The following is a 9522-nucleotide window of genomic DNA, read 5'->3' as shown; positions in this document are numbered from 1 at the left end:
TTTTAGTTCTACAGTTAACATCACTTAATTTTCGTTAAGTAGACTACAAGAACTGTAATTTAACCCGTTAAAGCTACTTGATCGAATACCTTTTTTCCTCAGATGTAAGAGAACTAAGTGGAGATGAATGAAAAGGAATCAGTTCAGGCGCGGATCCAGGGCAGGTGAAATGGGTGAATTTTCACCCCCCTTTTTCTGAGCCCCCTTCTTTCTTTTTTTTTCTTATCCCTGCACAAACCTCAAACACCTCAACCAGGCTTTGGTTGTATTACATTATTACAAAAATTCACCCCCCATTTCAAAATCCTGGATCCGCGCCTGCAGTTCAAAACACAATGCTATTCCAGTTTACCAGCTAGAGCTAACTATGGTCCGATAATATTACTCTATCTCTTTTAGTGCGTGGACGAGATTTGTTGTAATGCTACTCCAATGAATTAAACCTTATTGGCCCAACTTTTCTCAGGATTTTACGGAAACAAAGTGATTTTTGCTTGAGGATAATTTTCGATTTCACTGGCCCCTATTTTAGTAAAAGGGTAATCATGGCTAAAGACGAAATCATTTCAGTTTAATGACTCAGCGTCTATATGTAAAATACCATGTCAACTTAATTATAGCATTTCGTTTCTCACATATTGTTGAAGCTTCCTTTTTCCAACATAACAATATAAAAAAGTACGTAAAAAGAACAATGATACCACTTGGTTTCACATTTCAAATCATGCAGAGTTTTTCTATAAAGTAACTCCGTTTTGCCCAAAGGACGTCATTGAAAGTTTCGTACTTGAAGCCGAGTTCAACAAAGTCATGTCTTCCAGGTGGTTAATGGTTCTATTCCTTATGGCATCTGTAACGGTGATCACAGGAAAGCCTTTGCCACAACAAGCAGGTTAGTGAGTTCTTAAAAACTCATTGTTGCAGTAGTGTTTTAGCTTCTAAAATGTTTTCTTTCGCGACCATTATTAGTAAAGAACTAATGCGGCGATTGAGTCATGTCAGCTTGTCATTAAAAAAAAAAAAAAAAAAAAAATGTTTGAATGTTGTCTTACCACTTTAAAATTAAATTTCACCTTGAAGGAAACAAAGTTGAACTTCCGTCAAATTTTCCCTAAGGTATAAACTGTATATGCAGCATAATCGATTCACAAAGCATGAATATGTAATTCAAGTAGTTTTTACAAGTTTGTGACTACGAAAGGTTATTTCTTGTTCTTAATGGTGTCATAACTTTTATATTATAATTTTATTAAGGTGTTGCTGTGCATTCAAGATAGTGTGGCATAAAATATAATAATTTGTTTTGCACGTTATAATTAACACAACGTATAATATGTGACGTCAAATTTTTTAAAGGTACCGCAGCTTTCTAGTAAAATCTCGATCAGTTTGAATAAATTCCCCAGCTAAATCAATAACTTCGTTCCTTGATTTTATTAACTCGCCATGTTTTTTTTCTCGTATGTTTCCGTTCATAAACTAGATCATTTTTGGCAAATAAAGAACAATATAAATCACCAAACATTTTTCATACCATTTTTACGCTGAATAGGATGAAACGATTGGAACTCATGACTGGGACTAATCAGTTTTTTTTTTTTTTATTTATTTATTTTTTTATAAAAGTCTAACTATCGATTCAATTCATACGGGTAGATCACGAAATAACTCGGGGATATCGTTAACAGCAAAACGATATGAAACTAGAAATGCTGAAAAGAACTATTGTCACTTGCAGTGTCAGAGTTCTTTTTAGCTCAAAAGGCTCAGCTTAACGGCAACGTGCATTTCTTTTTACTTCCTGGTGGCTGCATTTAGCCATTTATGAAGTCAACACTATTAGGTTTATCGTTTCTTTATGCCTGAATGTTATAAGAACGTAATCCCTCTTGAGCGAGGGACTGTGCACAAGAATAAAGGCACAAATTTGCAAAACTAATGATTTATTTAGCCATGGCGGCCATCAAACCATTTGGACAAATCTGATAGCAGAAAAGCTAAATGACTGTTGGATTAAACTGTTGGTTCAAATAATCTTTTGGCGAAGTAGCCGGATCTTATAATTAGTTGTAAATGGTGGTTGGTGGCGAGATGATAACATAAAAGAATTGTGAAAAGTGAATTTAACAGAACGAAAATTGGCCACGTATTTGGCGATCCTGTCGCGTGCCTACGATGCGATATCATTTTTTTGAGGTTATCACTTCGTAATGAGGTATTGGTTCTTTAAGCCAAGATTGAGGGAAAGTTTTTGACGAGACATTCAAATTGGATCTTTGCCGAAAACTTTCCAACACGTTTAGCTTGTTACCCGAGTTTCGAAAAAAATATGCAATTTCTGGAAACGGATCTTTAACTGTTCTCGTCCCTGTATTTAGCCACATTGCGTGAGAATGCTCCTTTGTTAATGATTTTGGGCGCTCAATTCAGTGGTTTTAGCATGACGTCAGCATGACGGTAGCAATTGTTAAAAATTTATATTTATAACCTAACGTTAATCTAAAACCCGCAAAACGCTATAAGAGAGGACAATTGTTTTTGTTTTGTTTTCCCGGTAGGCAGCAGTTTGCTTTTTAATATAAAAAATCATGTAGTCGCAATGCCCACTGTTTACTGCTTCAAGAATCATGCACCGAAATATGTAATACTAGAAGATCACTTATCTCTGCGCGATGTTTTCGTGACGTGCATAGTACATTATACAAGATATTATCTTTTGCCACGGAATGATTAAACTATCTTGAGAACGCGACTGCATGTAAACCACAGGAGTGAAAGTACGCTTATACGACACGCTTTCACTTTAAAAAGACGCTTTTGCACGCAAGCCATTTTGCCTCATTACCAATTTCCTTTGTTTTTGAGGACATGCTTGAGACAATTTAGCGTGAGTCGAACAAAAGAGCGTGCTGAAGTTTTTAAAGGAACAGTATCCCATTACTGCGCATGCACCAAATTTTGATTTTTGGACAGGATGTCGCGAAATCAAAAGATGCGAGGAGCACGAGGAGCCACAAGCGGTGATATTTTTGCACGGCGTCTGGCGGCACATCAAAGAATTTGGAATTGAAGGGCAAATTCCTAGAATATCTTTGCCAGTTAAGCTAGAGGAAAGGTGTTAAAAAAACCTCAGGATCCTAAACAACACGTCAATCAAAATATCACTTGGACCTTTTCGCTAATGAAGAGCTATCACGCGGCTAAGCTTGAGTTAGACATATATTGAAATAGGAACTCATGTCAAAAGTATCAGAAGTGAGTGGGAATCGCTCCCGGTTAAAAAACTGGTTCACAGGGATATGCATCTCTTCTAGTTGAGAGAAAGGAATCAGAGCTGCTCTTCATGCAGGAAAAGGTTTTCTTCAGGCTAACTACAAAACTTCAGCCCCTTTAACTCCTTGACATCTTCAAAGCGCATTTTGTAAAGATAACTTTTTCCGCTTTATCAGCTTTTTTTATATTCTATTCCATTTATGTTCAACCTCCCTCAAAAAGCCAAATGATATAAATGCTGTTGTTAAAAAAGATCATTATGCTCAAAGCACAGGCCAAAATTTCCAGTCGAGAGACACTAATTTTTTTCCCACGAGGTAACAAAGAGAAAATGCAATATTGATTATTAATATATAGATTTAGCCACGGCTAAAAGCGAAGCACCCATTGATAAATTTATAACTTAAATCAAACAATAGTTTTGTATTCCACAAATCAGTTAACTTAAGGGCACATTCATGTGACTTTTGAGTGAAAAGCTAAGTGATTTTGGAGTGAAACAAATCTTGTATCGAGTTGATATAGCCTTATATGTACACCCAAAAAATAGTCTTCGGTCACACGTAAGAGCAATAATGGTTCTTGATCACAGTAGATTAGGCGTGGAAAAAAAATTCTTGGAAAACAAATCAGGCCGAATTTTTTGCGTTCGACAAGTTTACAAATTCTTGCCAATAAATCTGGGTGCGTGCAAACCAATCTTTTATTTTTTTATACACCACATCTGAGGAGAAAGAGTACTATGAGGCGCTGTTTTTATCATACAGTCCTCGTACAAAATGCAGTATTTCACAATTTTTCAAGACAAATTGCATTTATTCAATATTCAGGACCATTGAAGAACGCGGAGACTTTTAATTAGCGAAACCGTTCAAAAAATTTCCAAAATCACCTATACGGCCAGCCGGTTCTAACTTTTGACAGGCGCCAAATTTGCGAAGAAATTTTGAAAGAGTTACGCTTCAACGTGATAAAGAATTTATTTAGTCTATTTTTTATTAACGGTTTTATAACGATGTGTAATCTTAAAAAGCGTTTGATACGCTCGGCGTTTTGAGTACTCCTGCAAGCGATGTTTATGAACGGCTCAAAACAAACGGCAAAGCGATGAAAATTACACTTTTGAGACTACCAACAATCAATAAAGAAATATAATTCGGTAGAACATTTACAAAGACAACGATTTTCATTCACGAAAACAAATGAGTATTTAAGTGTGTCTAAGAATCCTCAAGTCTTTACTAGTAAGCTTAAAGATTAAGTTTATGTTTTAAGCCGCCGGTTTCCCGGTTTTTGCTGTTTTCAAAGATGAACTCACGACAAGAAAATCGCTCAAAGCTTTCTTTCTACAGCCAAAATTATAACTAAATATTCTTCGGAAAGTTTTTTCTTTCTAGTTACGGTGAATTAATATCGACTAAAGGCTTTTTAAAGTTCTGTAAGCTTAAGCTTATTTCAAATTAAACCTCATACTAGGTCAGATCAGTGTCTCATCAGTCAAATCTTGATACAAACGTGCATAAACTAGCTTTATAAACTGCGCCGCTTGACTTCATGAAATTAGATATAAATGCAATAATTACTCAGGCTTACCATTTTTCGAGATGCAGCTCCTGAAAGCTATCAAGTAAGGCAAGGATCGCTTGAGCCTTTATAATTCTCGTACGCATCCAGCAAGGTGAAAAACAAAAACAATGCCAGCCGAAATCGGATTATCGGCTTTGACAAGTGACGCATTTCATAACCAAAACACAACAAACAAACCAGCAATGAATAAGAGAACAGTCTTGATAGCAGCTGTATTTTATTTTGTACATCCAGTGGAAAAAGACAGTTAAAAACATCACAAGTTGACTCAAAACTCTGTCAGCTTCAGCTGTCAAAGTAAACAACTTTCAAGATGTTGCATAAATTTTACGCATGAACTCACCTGTCAAATTTTAACCAATCAGGGCATAAAAATTGGACGTAGAGCGTGACCAACGCGTGACCATGGTAAGAAAAGGTCTTCCCCGCCTGTATTTTTAAATAACTGGCTGAATTTTCGTGTCCGAGGTAAGTTTGAAGTCAAAATCTTAATAGTGCTGGGCCATAGTGACATAGACACGACATATTTCATATAAATTTTTAAAACACAAACTTGAGCCTGCGATCATTTGAAAAGTAGTAACTTGTCAGCGGATAACTTCAGAAATACTCGACCTCGATGGGTCGACACCTGAGCCCGCGATACCGTCAGGTGATACAAGTCAGCGGATACCCTGTTTTGACAGCTGTCAATTGATCACTTCATTGATGTGCAATCAGTTTTCTCCTGGGCTCCCAAACTAGCTAGAAAGTGCGAGAGTAAACATTGGTATGCCTGTGGTACGGACGGACGGTCGTTCGTTCGGTGTACGGTCACGTGATAACCAAGTTTTAAGGGATGGGTAGATTTACTTAGCTATGGGGTTCCGCGCGCGCGTGGAGCTCCGCTATTAATGTAACCACCAGGTATATTGTACCCACGAGGTTACAAAGAGAAATTGCAATGATTATTATTAATGTAACCATCAGGTATATTCTACCCACGAGGTTACGGAGAGCAAATGCAATGATTATTATTCATGTAACCTTCAGGTATGTTCTACCCACGAGGTTACAGAGAGCAAATGCAGTGATTATTATTAATGTAACCATCAGGTATGTTCTACCCACGAGGTTACAAAGAGAAAATGCAATGATTATTATTAACGTAACCTTCAGGTATGTTCTACCCACGAGGTTACAAAGAGAAAATGCAATGATCATTATTAACTTAACCTTCAGGTATGTTCTACCCACGAGGTTACAAAGAGAAAATGCAATGATTATTATTAACGTAACCTTCAGGTATGTTCTGCCCACGAGGTTACAGAGAGCAAATGCAGTAACAGTTATTAGATTTTAGTGCAACTATCAGGTAAAGTTCCTCCATTAAAAGAGTTTTTTTTTTAATTTGCTAGGGTTAAACAAGTTTGGCTTTCATGAGTTTCAAGGTGCAAGAAATTATCAGTATAATTATAGCGCACAAATATTGTCATCTAATTCCTCGCACGTAGCCGGAATAAGCCAAGTAATGAAGCATATATAACGAGAAATCGTCCCCAGATGATCTCCATATTAAGTAAATTATACTAAGCGTTGCGAAAGAAATTATTGTTTGTATCCGTCTTACCCATCGTAAAAGCGAGGAGTCATCGCATCACAATCGGTATACATGTATTAAACAGAGGTAATACTCACGGGTTTCACGAGTTGTATGCACTATTTTTCGCCGAGAAACCAATTTAAACTTCAATTCTTTCCTTACAGTAGTCCGTTCTTTTACCTTGCATTTGACAACAAATCTGTTAAAGGCGAACAAAGCGAAGCCGGCAGTCTTCTTTATGATAAGTAGCAAGCCGCACGAACTGAAGCCGCTTTGACTGAAGTAAAATCCACCGATATGCACGGCATTCTCACTACAAATATAAACAAATGTCGCGGGGAAAAAAGGACGAGGAGGAAAAAATTCCACATCTTCGCCTCGGCAATGTAGAAGGTGGACTCGAAGTGGGACAAACCTTATGATTTTTTTTAGAAGCCCTTTGCGCGCAAACTAATTTATTCTGGCGCGAAATGGAGATTATCAATATGTATACTGAAACCTAATACACGACAAGAAGATTTTCGCACTGTGGCGCTACATATTAGATGCTCATTTTTACAGGTGCGCGAAGAAACTGGTTCACCAGCTTGACTTTTTTGAGATGAATTTACTCCACAAAAGCAAAATAAAATGTTTTATCTCTATATTGTTTACTTGCCTGATTAGAAAGCAGAAGTAAATTCATCATACAGGCCACATCAAAATGAAAGTACACGAATGAAAAGGAATAAGTCTGGGACGGTTTAGTTTCTACTCAGCAGCTTCTTTGCTTTTATAACAAAAATTTAATGCTGCAGTCTGCTTTAAACGTTGGCATATCAACGCGCACAGCCACTGAATGAAAACAACAGTCACGATCACGTTTTTCGAAACCGGCCAGACTCGCGCGACCAACCACTGTTATGGTAAGCATGCAATTATCCTGAAGGTGTTAATGTTCTCGTGACAGTCTTCGCACTGAAGGTGTAAATGGTAAACCGAACGGTCGCTTTGATCATCAGAAAGACCTGTCAACTTTGATGATTTAACTGATTAAATTACGGGACAGAAATTTTACTGCTTGCGGCTCCTCGTGTAAGAGAATCTTGAAAAATCCGTTTGCATCGCGCTTGGCCGGGTTCAATACGACACTAAAACTTCTCAGGATTATAGATCAATGATATATTGTTCCTGTTAAGTTTCTATTTGGGCAAAATCTGGATTTTTTGGCGTTACTTTCATTGCCGTTGGCCGGAGGACCAAAAGATTGGAAGCACTTTGATGCCGATTGAAGGCTTATTTCTTCTGCTAGCTTCCATACCAGCTCAGATAATTGTGAAAGGAATACGCAGAAATGAAACAGCAACAATAAAGACTGTAAGAAAGAAACCGTTGAGACATTGATGTGACTTAGAAGATCTTGTGGAGGGCAGCCTCGTGAAGCAGAATGTTTTGCAACGACGCGTTAGTAAAGTTTTAAATGAATCTCCCTACGGCCGACAAAATCGAACAAACAGGCGCTGCACGTTTTGAAAAACTAGTGACATGAATCATTATATCATTCTTGACTAACCTTTGTGATGATTCATAGCGTTGAGATTGCATTTTTATTTATGTCTTTCAAACGTTTGAGGCTAGAATGCGAGCAAATCAGGCAGATATTACTGGACTTGGAGCGATTGACCTCTGACACGAGTTTCAAATTAGAAAATATGTTTTTAAAGCGGGGGGAACGAGATTTTCGGGTCGCGAGGCGGCCCAGCTAGCGATAAAATCGCGATGAGTCTTCGAACCGCGAGCCAAACTTTTATATAAGACGAAAGACTTCTTCGAAAGTCTAAAATATTACTTGAGAATATAAACAACAAATCTCTGTCGGCGGTGCGGTCCGGAAGGAAATCTTGTCGAGTCAATTTGACAGTTCTATTGTCTTTTGAAGAAAAAACAGATGACGCTCGCGCGTGCGCATAATCGGGACACTGTCCCTTTAAACAACAGCTGCGTGAGAAATAGCACAGCACGCTTTCAGCGTGCGCAAAGGCACGCAAGGCGTGTTATCTAAAACTACGTTAGTGCTCAGAATTACTCGAAACTTAATTCTCGCCTGTTAGACGCGAGAATCGAGTCTCCTGAGTTACGAAAGGCGAAATGATTTCAATTTAACATCTATAGAAATTCACACCGCCCGTCAGTGGTTTCATGCGCGTGCAACGCTTATCTTACGGAAAAAAAAATTGGCCAACAATAGGTTGCTTATCTGAAATCTTGGACAATTGTGTCTGTGTGTCTTTGTATGCAGGCCATCTTGTGAAATGATCATAAAATATGTGTTTGTTTTTAGTGCATAACTTGTGTCGGGTCGCGTGGCAGTCGCGATGGTGAAGAAGAAATATCATCTTGAATTTTTTCGGAAATAGTTGTCAAAGTGATAATGTTTGCAAGCCCCCTTGCAATAAACAAAAAATATATAACCTGGATAGAACTGAATAGCTATAGTGTTTCTTGCTTCATTTTTTTTTCTTGTTACGGCATATAGCAACTGTAGGACCAGCTGAGGAGACTGAAGCACCTGAGGAGACAGAAGCACCTGAGCAGACTGAAGCACCTGAGGAGACAGAAGCACCTGAGCAGACTGAAGCACCTGAGGAGACGAAAGCACCTAAGGAGACGGAAGCACCCGAGGAGACTGAAGCACCTGAGGAGACGGAAGCACCTGAGGAGACGGAAGCACCCGAGGAGACTGAAGCACCTGAGGAGACGGAAGCACCTGAGGAGACGGAAGCACCCGAGGAGACTGAAGCACCTGAGGAGACGGAAGCACCGGAGGAGACTGAAGCACCTGAGCAGACGGAAGCGCCTGAGGAAGGGGAAGCACCTGAGGAGACGGAAGTACCTGAGGATACGGAAGCACCCGAGGAGACTGAAGCACCTGAGGAGACGGAAGCACCTGAGGAGACTGAAGCACCTGAGGAGACGGAAGCACCTGAGGAGACGGAAGCACCTGAGGAGACTGAAGCACCTGAGGAAACGGAAGCACCTGAGGAGACGGAAGAACCGGAAGATACTGAAACAGCTGAGGAGGCTGAAGAACAAGAAGAAGA

This window comes from Porites lutea, chromosome 1 (genome assembly GCF_958299795.1).
Source record: "Porites lutea chromosome 1, jaPorLute2.1, whole genome shotgun sequence".
In the NCBI taxonomy this organism is placed as follows: Eukaryota; Metazoa; Cnidaria; class Anthozoa; order Scleractinia; family Poritidae; genus Porites; species Porites lutea.
The sequence above is the reverse complement of the archived record's forward strand: the minus strand, read 5'-3'. Positions refer to the sequence as shown.